Source organism: Sarcophilus harrisii, chromosome 1, assembly GCF_902635505.1.
Source record: "Sarcophilus harrisii chromosome 1, mSarHar1.11, whole genome shotgun sequence".
NCBI lineage: Eukaryota > Metazoa > Chordata > Mammalia > Dasyuromorphia > Dasyuridae > Sarcophilus > Sarcophilus harrisii.
Window position 1 is genome coordinate 655,232,848 of NC_045426.1, and position 15,998 is coordinate 655,248,845.

The window sequence follows — 15,998 nt, forward strand, 5'->3', positions numbered from 1 at the left end:
GAGATTGGATATGAATTGACACTGTAATGTGATAACATTTTGAAGGTTTAAATACCAAATTGGTACAATTCATTGACTAGAGAGTTGGATAGAAAACCTCCATCTAGCTCAGTACCAAACTAGGCCCTCTTTAGAACTTATGGAAGTTTTGATCTTTCACAGTGCAGATGGGAAATGATTAAAGGAATTATAAAGCCGTGAGCCACTGTTGACTTGTCTCTAAACAAATATTTACTGATGCTTACAGTGTACATGTATTTGTAAAAGATATATCAATGAATAACATGGACATGGAGCCTGCCCTTTGGAGCTCACATTCTACTTGGGAAAATGAAAGAAATAAATGAAGAGTACTTATTATGAAGAGGGTCAAAGAGCTGTAGAGATTCATTTTCTATGAGAAATCCCACTAGAGAGAGGAAAAACTACTGGGCTGGGGTGGTCAAAGAAGGTTTCATGGAGGAGGGTAAGATGCTGGTTGACCTTGGATGGCTTTTAGATTTGGTCCCTATGCGTGATCAAAGGCATGGTCCTAGAGGGAATCATAGAGATATATATGGAAGAGACAAATGTCCTTATTCTATAGATGAAGAAATAGACCCCGTGAGATTGTTGCTTGTCAAAGGTCACAAAAGTATTAAGTGCTTTATACACAGTGATGTTCAGGAAACAGGAAATCGGGATGGCTGAACTGGGAAGTTGTTAATGATGATACTGGAGAGGTGACTTTGGGTGAGCTCACAGAAGCCCTACCTTTTCAATTTGACTCACCTGGACTTAAGTCCTGAAACTATAGGATTTGCTGGTGGGACATCTCTCCCTTTTAGGTCTTTTTCTCTTTCTCTCCCTGTTATGGACCAGAACTCTGAACTTGAAACAACGATGCTTACAAGGTACTAAGTGGAATGGAGGAGACAGTGGTTATCTAGTTAGCATGGTTCAGTATGATTGATTTAATTTTACAACAAATAATGGTTTCCTAGAGATATAATGATTGGTTTGTACTCAGTGTGGAACATATAAGCAGGGATTGAGAGCTGCAGAGGACAAGGAGACAAATTCATTTCACCTTCAGTCAGGCTCCTAGTGGCTGGCCTGGCCTCCTGCACTTCTGTCACTAAGATCAAGGCCAGACTGAAAGGCTCTCCAGAAAGCTGCCCAGCATCAGGCAAGGAGACAGTAAAGACTTTTGGACTCTTAACACCTGGCTGTCCTCGTGGTGATTACTAAATTGAAACTCTCCCTTCCTCCCTTCCTCCCTTCCTCCCTTCCTCCCTTCCTCCCTTCCTCTTTTCCTCCCTCCCTTCCATCTTTCTTTCCTCCCTCCCTCCCTTCCATCTTTCTTTCCTCCCTCCCTCCCTTCCATCTTTCCTTTCTCCCTCCCTCTCTCCCTTTCTCGCTCCCTCCCTTCCATCTTTCCTTTCTCCCTCCCTTTCTCCCTTTCTCCCTCCTTCCCTTCCTTCCTTCCTCCCTTCCTGCCTTCCTCCTTCCCTGCCTTCCTTCCTTCCTTCCTGCCTTCCTTCCTGCCTGCCCTCTCTTCCTTCCTCCCTGCCTTCCTCCCTTCCTGCTTTCCTCCCTCCCTCCCCGTCTTCCTTCCTTCCTTCCTTCCTTCCTCCCTTCCTGCCTTCCTTCCTCCCTCCCTGTCTTCTTTCCTTCTTTCCTCCCTTCCTCCCTTCCTTCCTTCCATTGGAACTCTCAGGTCCCTTTTCAATCTGTTCCATCTGTGGTTGATTACAGAACACAACCACCAAGTGGCAGAATTGAGTTACATATATTTGGTACTTAGAAAGTTTGTAGACTTGAATGTGGATATATTCCAGCTGGGAGATTCTTTAAAGATCATCTAAGTCTAATGCTTCCATTTTATATAGAGAAGGAAAGAAGACCCAGAGTGTTAGGAGGCTCAGACATGAGAGCATTTTGGAAAGTCCAAAGCATTCTATACATGTGAGTGGTTAAATATTCCAACTTCAAAGTCCTATGGAGTGTGTTATTTTCCTTGAATTGACCATGACATCATGAAAGTAATGTCCTTCATAGATAAGAAAGGACTTGCAAAGTCACCAACCTCATTTTCTCCTTCAGAGCTATCTGGGTCCAGTAGCAAGATGTGGATTAATATTCCTGGAGATAGTCACAGACAGTGGGAGATCTTGGCCCTTCAAAGTTGTTTCCTAGGTCTCAATTTGACTGAGGCAATGTGCATTCAGTGATTAGGGCTAGGTAAAAAAATGAGACAGAGAATGGCCACTTTTACCTAACACACATACACACACACACACACACACACAATTGCTACAATTGCTATTTACATTTTTAGGGGAAGATGGATGTAAGGTGGTTTAACCTTCTTCTCCTTTTATACCCAGCCAGGGAGTGTCCCAGAATGAAATATGGAAGAGGGTAGGAACATCTCCATTTTTGGATTGTTGGATCACAGATTCAGAGCTGAATCTCAGAAGCTATATAGTTCAATTCCCTCTTTTTTTTTTTCTGGTTATACATGTACATTAATTTTTAAATGAATATTCCTTGGGAATCAGAACAAAAGGGAAAAACCTTGAAAGAAAAAAAATAAGGAAAAGAAAAAAAATTTAACATAGCCTGTATTGATTTATATTCAGTCTCCATAGTTTTCTCTCTGGATGTAGATGGCATTTTCTTTTATAAGGAACTAAAACTCAGAAAATGTTTTGAGATTCAGTCTTAGGTCTTTTGATTCCATCTTCCCATTGTATGACATTGCCTCTCTGGAACTTACTCTGAGACCCATGGTGAGAGGGGTCAGCCCAAAGCCCTGGCTGTTCTAACAGGGAATTGAGGAGGTAATCCCTGATCTGACCCAGACCATTCACTTGGAGGAGCAGCCCCACTGAGATCTCCACCTCCTTGGTGATGGACCAGGCTACTGCAATAGGAGTGAGGTGTCTGGGTTACTTTACTGAAGATATAGCCTTGTCTACCCAGCTAGGAGAAGGGGAGGACCACCCCTCTACTATCTCTTTGACAAGCCCTAAATCAAGGCCTTGTCTTGCTTGTCTAGCTTGACAAGACAAGCTCTAGTATTATGGTACATCATATGATTTCTCCTTTTTACAGAGCCAGATATACCTTTCCATCTCTAGTTTGCCTTCCTTGAGCACACCTTAGCTGATAGTGGGAGGAGTTGGCTAGCATTTTAAAAAGAGAGATAATGCCGGATGGGGATTATTCATGTACTGTAGGCCCACTGAATATTGATATTTCTTTTCTTCAATTTCCGTGTAAATACAAGAAGACCAGATTGCAGAAAATGTATATTTGGGCAGTGGGAGGAAGATCTGACCTTTCATTGAGCTCCTGTTTGGTTTGGTTACTTTTCGATCTTTTTTCATAAAATTTGTGTTAGCTCTTTTCTCAGGGAGTAGAAAGAACAGATCTGGGAGACCTGTATTGTGCCACAAATTCGCTATGTGACTTAAGTTACTTTCCCTCAGTGGTTTCCACTTCCACTTCCTCTGTAAAACTGTGGGGATTGGTTCCTTTTCAGTTGTGAAATCCTGGGACTCCAAGCCTTTATAGAGAGGGCTACCTAGAAGTCCAAGTCCTTGTCTCCCACCATGGTGGGGCAGAGGGAAGGGAAAGTGTCTCCCCTGACATGGAATGCTGGGAGAGGCCCGTGGTAAGCTGACAGCTGCTTCAGTTTTGTCCAGATTTGGGCAGGAAGGTTTGGGTCACCAGGTGGTACTATTAATAACTCTGGGTAAGCCTGTCCCCAGACTGGCTGGCAGCTTCCATAAAGCCTGAGCCGAGGACCCAGAAAGTCTTCTCCAGCCCCTGAGACTTTTAAATCCCATGTTGTGAGACAAAAAAGAAAAGTAAGTACCCTTCCCCTGCCCCCCCTCCCTCAAGGTGTAAAAAAAAGTTGGAAGAAGAAGTGGAGAAACAAGATACACTATTAAAAAGGCCCTTGGACACACAGATCCTTAATGGTATTAAAATGTCCTGGGGCAGTTCAGTGCAAGGCAGTGAGCCCCTGTGACCTCTCACCAGCACCACTTTAACATAAGGGGGTGAGAAAGGAAAAAGAGGGGAGGGAATCGGAAGAGGGGGATCAGACCTTTCTTTCTCTGTCTTGACCGTCTGGAGCTGCTCAGAGGATATTGTGCATGTCTGGTTAATGTGGGGAGCCTTTTGCTGTTCCCCTGGTGGGAAGTGGGGAAGATCAGGATCATTGGTTTTCATGGTAGTAAATGGTGGGGGCTGAGGAGGTCAGGAATATGGTCCTGTCCCAGGCTCCTTGATCCCAGAACTTGTCAGCCCTTCTCCTTAGGGCACCATTTCCAATTGGTCCCATCATGGAAGCTATTGTCAGTTGCTCCCTTTTTTGGGGGGAGGCGGGGTTCAGCTATGTTATTTTGAGGAAGTGGAAATTAAAGTGAAATGCTGTAGTAGGTATAAAGGCAGTGGGTGACTCCAAGTTTGATGGCCCTAGGAGCATGAGAAATTCCCCCATCTTCTTCTGTTTATGGGATCCTTTCTTGTCATGAACCTAGATCTGTTTAGTTAGATTTAAGATTATCTACTATGAGTTTCTGGGTATCATGGGAATCATGGTATTGTGAAAAAAGCTTCCTATTTAGAATCATTGGACCCAGATCTGCATCCAAACTTTGCAACCCTTCTTCTCTCTGGGTCTCAACTTTTTCATCTTTAAAATGGGAGATTGATCAGTGTTAAGATCAATCAGTTAACCAGTGTTAAGGTCCCCTCCACCTCCAAATCCTGAGAGATCTGGGTAGTGTGGGAGCAATAAGAATTGTTTGAGAACCCTTTGGAGCATGGGTGGGATAAATCAAAAGTACCTTTATCCCATGAACAGGAAGGTTGATCCCTTAGGGAGGATGTGAATTCAATGGACATCTTGCTTTTCTCTGGTGTGAGTGAACATGTTCATTAATTTTCACGTGCTTAATAGGTATACTCGAACCCTGCCTCCCTCCTCTTTTCAGTTAAGAGCAGCATGGTGATTGGACTCCCTTTTTAGGTGGGAGAAGGGAGAAGGAATCACTGTGACCCCTGGATGGGGCTTGAGGGGCTTGGATGTCTCCTTCCTCAGCAGAAATGCTGATGATAGGGAAATGGATTGAGTGGAGTTGGCTTGTAGAGCAGATGGTCTGCAGAGGATGTGTTTGGAAATGAGAAGATGGAAAAGGGAGGGTAAGATGAACATATGTATGTTTATATGAATCTATATGGGAAAACTTTTCCTCTCCCTATCTAGTAACTTTTCCCTCTCTATCCCTACTAAGTAACTTTCCCCTCTTTCTCCCCACCAAGTAACTCTCCCAAGAGTTGGATTAAGCCTAGAATAAGAAGACAAGATAATATTTTGAGTAGGATTCATGGTAAAAGGCCTGAAGGGTCTCTCTTGATTTATTAAATTTTTTATATTTATATAGTATCCCAAAGCACCTTCCCATTTGTTCTTTCATTTAGTGTTCAAACCACTTCTGTGCAATTGTCGGGTGTGTGTTGAGGGGAGGTAATATTTTTCCCATTTCAGAAATGACAAAACTAGGCTAGTGAGGGAAAGTGACTTTACTCACAGGCAGATATGGAGTTAGTGATAAAGTCAGAATTAGGGCTTGGGTCTCTTAGGTCTTCAGACTCCCAGACCGGTACTCTTCTCCCTTATTTTATACTTGATAGAGTCTTGGACCTTTTATATCTTTTCCTAGACTTTGTTCCACTTAGACCAGTTTAGAAATCAAAGGGAGAGTTTCAGTTTAGTAATCACCACCTTCTTTAAAAAGAAGAAGGGAATGATTGGGATCAGATAAAAATCAGCCTCTCTTCCCCAAAACTGTGTGTGTATGGGAACCCCACTAACTCCTTACTACACCAGAACTTTGGGCCCAGTTCAGAACTAGGAGTGAACCAGGGGCCACTCTTGAGATTGGGAACCCTGGCAAGGAGACAGTTAAGTGTTCTTTAGTCCCAGAATCCAGCCTCTTTGCCAAAGTATCTGGAGTAGGTGTTGACTTGGCATGGGAAGGTGTCAGTCACAGGATGTCACATTTTGAGGGACAAACCACGTGCGTCTTGGGGAGGAGGTCATGAGACATCCAGAAAGCTCCTCTGAGTTCACCTTTCCATTCTCTGCCCTGTCCATCTTTTCCTTTTTGAAATTAGTTACTCAGCCAATAAACCACTCACAGGTCCTTAACCTTATCTGTGTTCCAGGCACTCAATATGAGGAGGACCCGTGGGGTGATAATAAAATGAAATTTCATTTAAATTTTCAAATGAAAAAGGGAGGATGGAGTTACGTGTTCTTCATTCTTCTGACCTTTTACCTATCACGGTGTTCTGCCCACAGTAAGAACTTAGCAAATTTTATCTGAATGAATGAATGAATGAATGAGGAAATGACCCACTCTTTAAGAAATGGAAGATTTCAGAGAGAGAAATAATTGTGGGCCAAAGGAGCCAGGGGAAAAAGAAGTAGGATTTATTATTACAAGCTTTTAGAAGTGGAATTTAGATTACAGTTAAAAGAATGACAAAGGGAAAAAGTCTGGTATAAACCTTCCCCTCCCCCCCTTTTTTTTGAGACACTCAGGGTTAAACTACTTGCCCAGGGTCACATAACTAGTAAGTGTCTGAAGCTCGATTTGAACTCAGATCAGGATTGATACTCTATCCTACTTGCCCCAATCCTTTTGTTTTACAAAGAGGGAAATTGAGACCAAGGTCACATAAGTAGTAAGTAGCAGAACTGAGATTTGAACTGTCTGGTTTCAAACTGGTGCTTTAAATTTTTTAAAATCAGTATCTTTTGCTTTTACAAACACTTAATTTTCTCTCAGTATTTCCCTTCTCCCTTCTCCTAATAGCCATTCTGGTGCTCTTTGGATGCTATTGCCATAGGGCCATAGGGTTTAGAGACTTAATTGAATGAGTTTGCACCCAGTCACCAAACAACTGAGAGAATTAACTTCCCCAGGGACTGAAGGAGACCCAGGGCTCAGGTCTAGAGCGGAAGGTCTGGTCTGGGCAGAGAGAAGCAGGTGTCCGGAGGAGGTGACTGGGCTGGTAGAGGGCCTTGAGGCCATGCCATTCTAAGGGCTTTTTGGAGCAACTGGGGATATTAGACTTGGTGATAGGGAAGATATATGGGGTAGGGCCTGGAGGAAGATTAGATTACATTCTCCAAGTATTTGAAGGGCTGGCGTGCAGAAAGAGGGATTGACCTTGTTCTACTTGGCTTTGGGAGAAAGAATTAGGAGCAATGGGCAGAGATTTCTGCTCTCTGTAAGCAGAAACTTCTTAACAAGTGGACCTACCTACAAAGTCATCCATGGCTTCTGAAGGGGTGATCCCCCTGTCCCTGGTGACTGGATGAACACTTGTTGGTTCTTCTGTAGGAAAGATGTGTACGGGCTGGACCAGAGCTTCTCTGAGGTTCCTTCAGGATTAGCGATGGAAGGCACCTTGGAACATGTGGGTCCCACTCCCTTCTTACACAAGCCCCCAAAGGGGAAGTAACTGACCCAAATTCAGATAGATAGTAAGTGGTAGAATATTGATTGTGTCTCAGGTCCTTTCATTCCAAATTCAGTGATTTTAACAATTTACCAGATTTCCTCTTGTCCAAGATTTACAATCCCTATTTCCCTTAAAGGTGAAAAGACTGGGGAAGCATTAAGTATATTGAACCAATCAGTCAGTAATAAATCTCATGAAGAGAAATTTCATTCATTGATTCTTTCCATTTATGCTTCAGGATTCTATAAGTCAGGTGCACATATGGTTGATGATGAATTTGTGTGGGCTTAGAGCTGCTGGGGTCAGTCTGCCTGAGAATAGAAAATTAGCTCACTGATGTGAATGTGGGCTATAGCAAAGCTTTTAGGGCATTGCCATTTTTCAGTCATCAATGGAATCATAGGGAAGATGATCAGAGACAGATGGGCAGAGTTTGCAGGGAGGAAGCTTGTGTAGAGCTTAAGAGGGATAATGGGCAGGGGATGAGATCATTTAGGGCCTTCAGATTATTCCAGGAAATGATCTTGCTACAATTACATTCTCTCTATCATCAAGGAGTATGACTTTGTGGAAATGACACTGGACTCAGTCAGAAGACGTATCTTCATGCGCTCCAACTCTCAGAATCCTCTCTAAGTCTCATTTTGTTCATCTGTAAAGTGGGGACAGTAATACTTGAATTAACTACTTCACAGGGTTATTAGAGGATTAAGTGAGCTGGGCAGTGAGGAGAGTATGGGTTTGTCATTCTGCTACTCCACTTACTAATTATCTGACTTCAGATAAATTTTTTTTAACCTCTCTGAGCTTCTCTTTTCTTAGCTTTATACTGGAAATAATTTTTTGTCTCCCCAGATCTCCCCGAGTTTATATTAAAAATATTATAAATTTTTAATTGCTAGAGGAATGCAAATTATTAAAACAACTATTTTTTAGTATCACATCCCATCAACCCTGGAAGGACAGGATCAAATCCCATTTATTTGATAATAAAACTAGGCATCAGGAAGGGAACATGATTTCTCCAGAGTTATTGGGACACAATGGTTGATCTCAGGTTACAACTGAGTACCCTCTAATTTCATTCATTTAAGAAACATTTATTAAGTATCTTTTATGTGCAAAACATCTTGTGATGAGGTCCTTGTATCAGTTAGCATGCCTTAAACTTGGGGGCTTCACTTGAGCTTATCCCTTTTGGGAGTAAGAGTGTGTGTGTGTGTGTGTGTGTGTGTGTGTGTGTGGTGAGGGATGGGAAGGGGGTCCTAACTTTGTCCTATTGACTTTTGGGAATTATTGGCCTTGGCCCTATCTTCCCGGGTCTCCCTGTCTCTGTTCTGTTCTATTTCTGGGTGTAGTGCCCTTTACATTTCTTCGTGCCTTGGGAAAAAGGACAGGCCTTGGAAAAGGCAGTGTCAGGAGAGGGGAGGTGGGCCTTCTTAGCCACATTTGACTCCTCAGATGACTTCTCCCCAGCTGGCCAGAGAAATCTCTGGTGCTAGGGTGGTGGGCACAGCTGTTAGGGGCAGGAACTTTCCACAATTTATGTTACTGGAGAGTGGAATTAGGGACAAGGAGAAAGTGGAATTTAACTCTTCCCCTTTCCCCTACTAGCTCTAGAAAATTTGAATCTGAATCCCTTAGGCTTGGGATCATTTGGGATCACCATTCAATATTTCTAGTCTGAGATCTTTTGAATTCCTTTCATATAGTCTAATCTCTGTCCAAATGGCCCTTTGCCACATCTATATCCTTAAAAACTCAGCCTAGGATGCCTTCCCCTCTGCCTCTGCCCATCCCTTGACATCATCTTTCTCTTTATTTATTTGCTTTTAACATTCATTTGGCAATTTTTAGGTTCCAGGGTCTCTCTCTTCCTCCCTCAAGTCTCTTCCCCCATCTAATGAGAAGGCAAGAATTATGTCATCAATTATACATGTAAAGTCATGCAAATCATTTCCACGTTATACATATTGCACAAAAAGCAAGAAAAATAAAGCAAGTAGAAAAAAAAGTGTATTTCATTCTGCACTCAGAGTTTATCAGTTTTCTCTCTGGAGAGAGAGTCATTCACTGCTGATCATAGTACAATATTGCTATTACTGTTACCCCCTGATTCTGCTCACTTCACCTTGCATCAGTTCATATAAAATTTCCTAGGTTTTTCTGAAACCACTACTCTTTTCATTTATTATAACATAATATTATTCCATCACAACCATATACCACAGCTTGTTGAGCCATTCCCCAATTCATGGGCATCTCCTCAATTTCCATTTTTTTTGCCACCACAAAAAGAGCTATTATAAATATTTTTTGGTATATATGGATATAGGTATAGTTTTTAAAAAAGTTGTTCGGAATATAGGTATTATTGGGTCAAAGGGTATAGACAATTTTATAATCCTTTGAGCAGAGTTCCAAATTGTTCTCCTGAATGTTTGGATCCGTTCAGAACTCTATAAACAATGCATTAGCATCCTTGATTTTCTATGTCTTCTCTAGCAGTTATCATTTTACTTTTTTTTCATGTTAGCTGTTGAAAGCTATGTTGATTTTGTGACTCATTTTTCTCAGCCCTGTGTGTCAATCAGTGTTGGGTGAAGCTCTGTTGGGAAAGGTGACACCGTGCCGCTTTATGTATTGCCTGTTCTTTGTCACACACCTCTCCCTGGGATTATGCTGTTACTTCTACCTGGAAATTGTCTTGTACTTCTTAATCCTAGGGAGAAACTGAGGTTCAAGGGCCCAGCCTCTTTTGCTGACATTTGAATTGCCTTTATCGTATTAGGAAAGTTCTCTCAAAAAACTGTCCCCACCATAAAAGCCATTGCTAATCTTCAGTGATTAGCCTGTCAATCCTTTGCTACTTTGATGTGATTTTATTATAGCTCCTTTAATTTTCACTTGAGTTTTGTCTCATTAATCAGAGCAAAAGTTCAAAGGAAGAATTTTCCTTTCAACATAGTCAATCTGAAAGGCGTGAGGTGGTTATCTCAATTATTTTAATTTCATTAATCGTTAGTGATTTAGAGCATGTTTTCTTATGACTATTGATAACTGATCATCACTCAGCTTTCAAGGCTCAGGTCCAATGTGCCCTCTTTCAGGAAATTTTCTCTCTCTATCTCTTTTTCTCCTGCTCCTCACCTTCCATATTCATAATGATTGCTCATTAGATTTTTTTTTGGTAAACATTAAAGTGCTACATGTGAATTTTTTCACAGCACCCTACAATTCTCTTATATTCTAAATTGTACAAAATTTTTCTATTTCCCTATTTTATTTTTTACTACTTTACTATAAGCTCCTTGAGCTTACAGGACTCATTTATTTTTCTATTTTCCTTAGCAGCGAGGGAAGGGCCAAATATACAGTAAATTCTTAAATATTTGGGGAAAGAAGAACTAATAATCTGCAAATATATAGCATTATAAAATTTATAAAGCACTTCTTTTGGAAGACCGAACAGTGAATACAGGGCAATTCCAGGAAGAGGGAATAAATAGTATGAGAAAAGGATCCATCTGGGAGATGGCAAAGGGCAGATGAGGTTAAAAAATGACAGATCAGTTGTTTAGCTCTGATGGAGAATAAACTTCATGGAGGGGGGGAATAAGAAAAGATACAGATGGAAATATAGAGTGGTACCAGACTGTGAAAAGTCTTAAATGATGCTTAAGAAGCTTGGACTTAATTAGGTGGGCAATTGTTGAGGGTAATGTAAACCAACTCTCCTCCCAAGGTAAATCTTTTATAGTGACTTCTTTTTAAAAAGGAAAAAAAAACTTAAACACTAAATAAAATAAAATAAATATTTCAATATGCATAGTAGAACAGAAAAAGGAAACATGAAACTGAATCTTTTATGTACAGTTTGCTTCTCTTTTTAAGTATAACACCTTGAGCCCACCATAAAAGCCATTGCTGATCTTCAGTGATTTGTTTATTTTCTCTCCCCTGTGCCTTTGGTTCTTTGGTACCCTTAAGGGGTTGGGGTATCTAATCTCTCTGCCATTGGCCCCAGCCCCCACTGATGATAGCCTTCCAAGCATAGGGGGACAGTCACTTGCACATTGGCCATTTAGCCACTAATAGATTAGTTTTTACACAGAAATATTTATTTCAAAAAATAGACTCACAAATACGCAAACTTATTCCCTCAACACATTGGAAGCATAATCCTCCCTTTGCCTCATCTCAGTCCCTGGGGAGGGAAAAGGGATTAGGATTATAATTTAGCTGTTCCTATAGCGTGCAGTTCCAGTTTCAAGTCCAAAATCCCTCTCAGGCTCAAGTACTCTGGGCTTCTCAGGAATTTCACACTGTGGCTGTCTCCAAAGTCACCGAAGCTCAAACTCCTGGGTCCTGTGGGAATCCCCGGGGCACCTGAAACGGAGGGGCAGAAACAGTGCAGAACACAAAAACCTCCCAATCTATTTCTTGGAGCCTGGAATAAGTAAAAAAGGGAGCAGGAGAAGAAATGTCTTTTCATGGCATCTTCACTGATCATTAACTGGGATCTTCACCCTCAGCATGCAGCCAGTAAGAGAGCGGCAGAAAGAACAGCTGAAAAATGGTCAGTTAACTCTGTCTTGCCTGTTTTAAGGCTGCAAGAAGCAAAGAAGGCTGCCCCCCCACCCATACCATAAGGGATATAGACCCCTAGGTTGCCTGAACAGGATATACCCAGATCAATGTGGGTTACATAAGTATATGATGAATTTAACATTCAAAGCTATCCTCCTTGTCTCTGATTCTTCCAGACCTGTCTTTTGTTCTCTACTGTGCATTTAAAAAAATGCTTCAATGATCTTTCCCCCTTTTTCTTTCAATTAATGACTGATTCCCCCCTCTCTTTAATTAATTAATTAGAAAAAAGAGATGAAGCTTTTGTAACAAATATACATAATCAAGTCAAACAAATACTTTGTCATGTGCAAAAGTATATACATCATCTTGCACGTGCAGTTCTCTCGCCCCTCATCCTTCATCGGTGATTCTCTCGAGATATGGTTGGTAATTATATTGATTGGAGAACTGAAGTCTTTCAAAATTCTTACTGTCGTCCTTTGATTACATCTAGAGCATGGCCTTTTCTTTCCCTTTCTACCCTCCTTGGCTTTATCTGCAGCAGAAAAGTTTGTAAAGCACTTTACATTAATTATTTCAACTGGGTTGTTCAGGGGAAAGATGTTGGGGTCTGGAGTCAGGAAAACCTGAGTTCAAATTCCACCTCAGACATAAACTAACTGTGTAACCCCGATCAGGTCATTTAATGTTTGTTTACTTTAATTTGTGGAGAAGGAAATGGCAAACTACTCCAGTATCTTTGCCAAGAAAACTCCAAATGGGGTCACAAAGAGTTAGCCTTGGCTGAAAACACTGAATAACAATTATAGGTCCCATCCTTTCTTATTTCCTGTGCCTTGCTCTGGCTAAGTCCTTTTTCTTGGAATGCCTTGGAATCCCAGCAATATTTAATTCAAGCATCAATTACTTCAAGAGACTTTTCCTGATTTTCCAATTGTTAATGTCCCTATTTATTTTTGTAGAGATTACATATTACTATTATAGAATTACATAATAATATATGATATATTAACTCATATTGTATATTACTGTTTACTTTGTATATAGCCTATTTCTACTCATCTGTGAACTCCTAAGTAATTAGGAGATAAAAGTGGATAAAGTGCTGAACCAGAAATGTCAAATTGAAATCTAGGGTCAGATGCTAGTTGGGTGATCCTATACAAACTGTTTGACTTTTTTTTTTTGATGTACCTCAGTTTCCTTATCTGTAAAATGAATATAACATTATATTATGAGGGTTATTACAAGGGCAAAATGAAACAATATTTGCAAAGGACTTTGTAAATTTTAACATGCTATGTAAGTATTATTATTCTTTTTTTTCTTTTTGTCAAAAGGTAGATTTATTTGATGAATAGGTTACAGACAAAACAAAGGAATACAATAGACACCAGGAATGATGAATATGAAGTAGAATGGGAGAGCATATGAAAGACAAGTTCCTCAGTGGAACTCCCAATTAACTGGGAGAAAGGAAATACTCCATAAGGCATGGGTATGTCATTTAATGGCAGGTTAGATCTATAGAGGAGTTTAACAGACTAAGCAGTTAGTTTGTTAGAGTGAGGAGAAAGATGCCAGTAGAGGGAAACATTATTCCTGAAAGAAACTTAACGAAATACTATATCATTTTTCAAATCAAAGATTTTTTATTTTCAAAACAAATGCATAGATAATTTTCAACATTCACCCTTGTAAAACCTTGTGTTCCAATTTTTCCCCTCCCTTTTCCCCATCCCCTTCCCAGATGGCAAGTAATCTAATATGTGTTAAACGTGTGCAATTCTTCTATACATATTTCCACAATTACCACGCTGCACAAGAAAAATCAAATCAAAAAGGGAAAATGAGAAAGAAAACAAAATGCAAGCAAACAACAATAAAAAAAGGTGAAAATAATATGTTGTGATCGACACTCAGTCCCTATAGGCTTCTTTCTGGATGGAGATAGCTCTCTCTCCATCATAAGACCATTGGAACTGCCCCGAATCACCGCACTGTTGAAAAGAGCCACGTCTGTCAGAAGTGATCATTGTTAATTTTGCTGTTGCTGTGTACAATGATCTGGTTCTACTCACTTCACTCAGCATCAGTTCATGTAAGTCTCTCCAGGTCTCTCTGAAATCATCCTACTGATCATTTCTTATAGAACAATAATATTCTATAATATTCATATACCATAATTTATTCAGCCATTCTCTAATTGATGGGCAGTCACTCAGTTTCTAGTTCCTGGCCACTACAAACAGAGCTGCCACAAACATTCTTGCACATACAGGTACTTTCCCTCCTTTAATATCTCTTTGGGATATAAACCCAATAGTAACACTGCTGGATCAAAGAGTTTACACAGTTGAATGACCCTTTGGGCATAGTTCCAAATTGCTCTCCAGAAATGGTTGGATAAGTTCACAACTTCACCAACAATGTAAATACTATATTCTTTTTTTTTTTTTTATTTAATAGCCTTTAATTTACAGGATATATACATGGGTAACTTTACAGCATTAACAATTGCCAAACCTCTTGTTCCAATTTTTCACCTCTTACCCCCCCCCCCCCTAAATGGCAGGATGACCAGTAGATGTTAAATATATTAAAATATAACTTAGATACACAATAAGTATACATGACCAAAACATTATTTTGCTGTACAAAAAGAATCAGACTCTGAATTATTGTACAATTAGCTTGTGAAGGAAATCAAAAATGCATGTGTGCATAAATATAGGGACTGGGAATTCAATGTAATGGTTTTTAGTCATCTCCCAGAGTTCTTTTTCTGGGTATAGCTGGTTCAGTTCATTACTGCTCCATTAGAAATGATTTGGTTGATCTCGTTGCTGAGGATGGCCTGATCCATCAGGACTGGTCATCATCTAGTATTGTTGTTGAAGTATATAATGATCTCCTGGTCCTGCTCATTTCACTCAGCATCAGTTCGTGTAAATACTATATTCTTAATGTGTCTTATTGTTCCTGCCTTGCCCTTCCCTTCTCCTTCCATATATAAGTTCTTTGAGAACTATCTCACCTTTCTGTCTGTATCTCTAACATCCAGCACAATGCTTGGCACATTGAAGGTGCTTAATAAAGGATTACTCATTGATTGGATATATGAAGAAGAGGAATCTGAGAGAAGTTGTAGCCGGGAAATGTGAAAGTTGAGAGTTGTTCTAATTTCAAATTCAGCACTTTATTCATTGCCTCCATATAGCTAGAAGTTCCTCCAGGCTTTAGTACAGTTTCTGAAACTATGGGTCACAATTTCTTATGGGGTTGCGAAACTGAATGTGGGGCTCCCAAAATTGCAATTTATTATCAGTAAATGCCTGTATCCTGGTTCCATTTATTTATTATATTTGTATACTTATTTTTTATACCCATATACCTGGGATCATGTAGAAATTTCTTGGGCAAAAAGGAGTGGCAAGCAGAAGAAGTTTAAGCAACTGTGCTTTAGTAGATGGCTTTTGCATTTTGTTGCTGGGCCCAAAATGTCATCACCTGGTAACTAATTTGATGATCCTCTCTACATTTGACCTTAGACAACTGGAGAGTCAATCACTGGGCTCCTACTTGGAGTCAGCAGCTGTTATGTGTTAGAAAAGGTGAAGGTCCCATACCCTCATTTTACAGATGAGTGCCAGAGACATGAAGGTCATACAAAGAGTGACAGAGTTAGGATTTGGTTCCAAGTCAAATCCAAATTTTCTGAATCAGGTATTAATGTTTTTTGTTGCTTTGGATTGTGGGTCACAAGACTTGGATTCAAATCCTGAATGAGCTTACTATCTGACTGGATAAGTCACTTCATTTCCTCAGACCTCAGTTTCCTCATCTATGAAAAGGAAGAGACTGTATTTCATCTA

The 15,998-nt window shown here is 40.3% G+C and overlaps 1 long non-coding RNA gene across 1 annotated transcript in view; it reads left to right on the forward strand.

Annotated features, from left to right (window-relative positions):
- Positions 1-3,623: 3,623 nt before the first annotated feature.
- Positions 3,624-15,998, forward strand: part of LOC116420778 — a 40,573-nt gene continuing 28,198 nt past the window's right edge. Inside the window, exon 1 of the long non-coding RNA XR_004231217.1 lies at positions 3,624-3,857. This is a non-coding gene — a long non-coding RNA (uncharacterized LOC116420778). The remainder of the gene's footprint in view (positions 3,858-15,998) is intronic.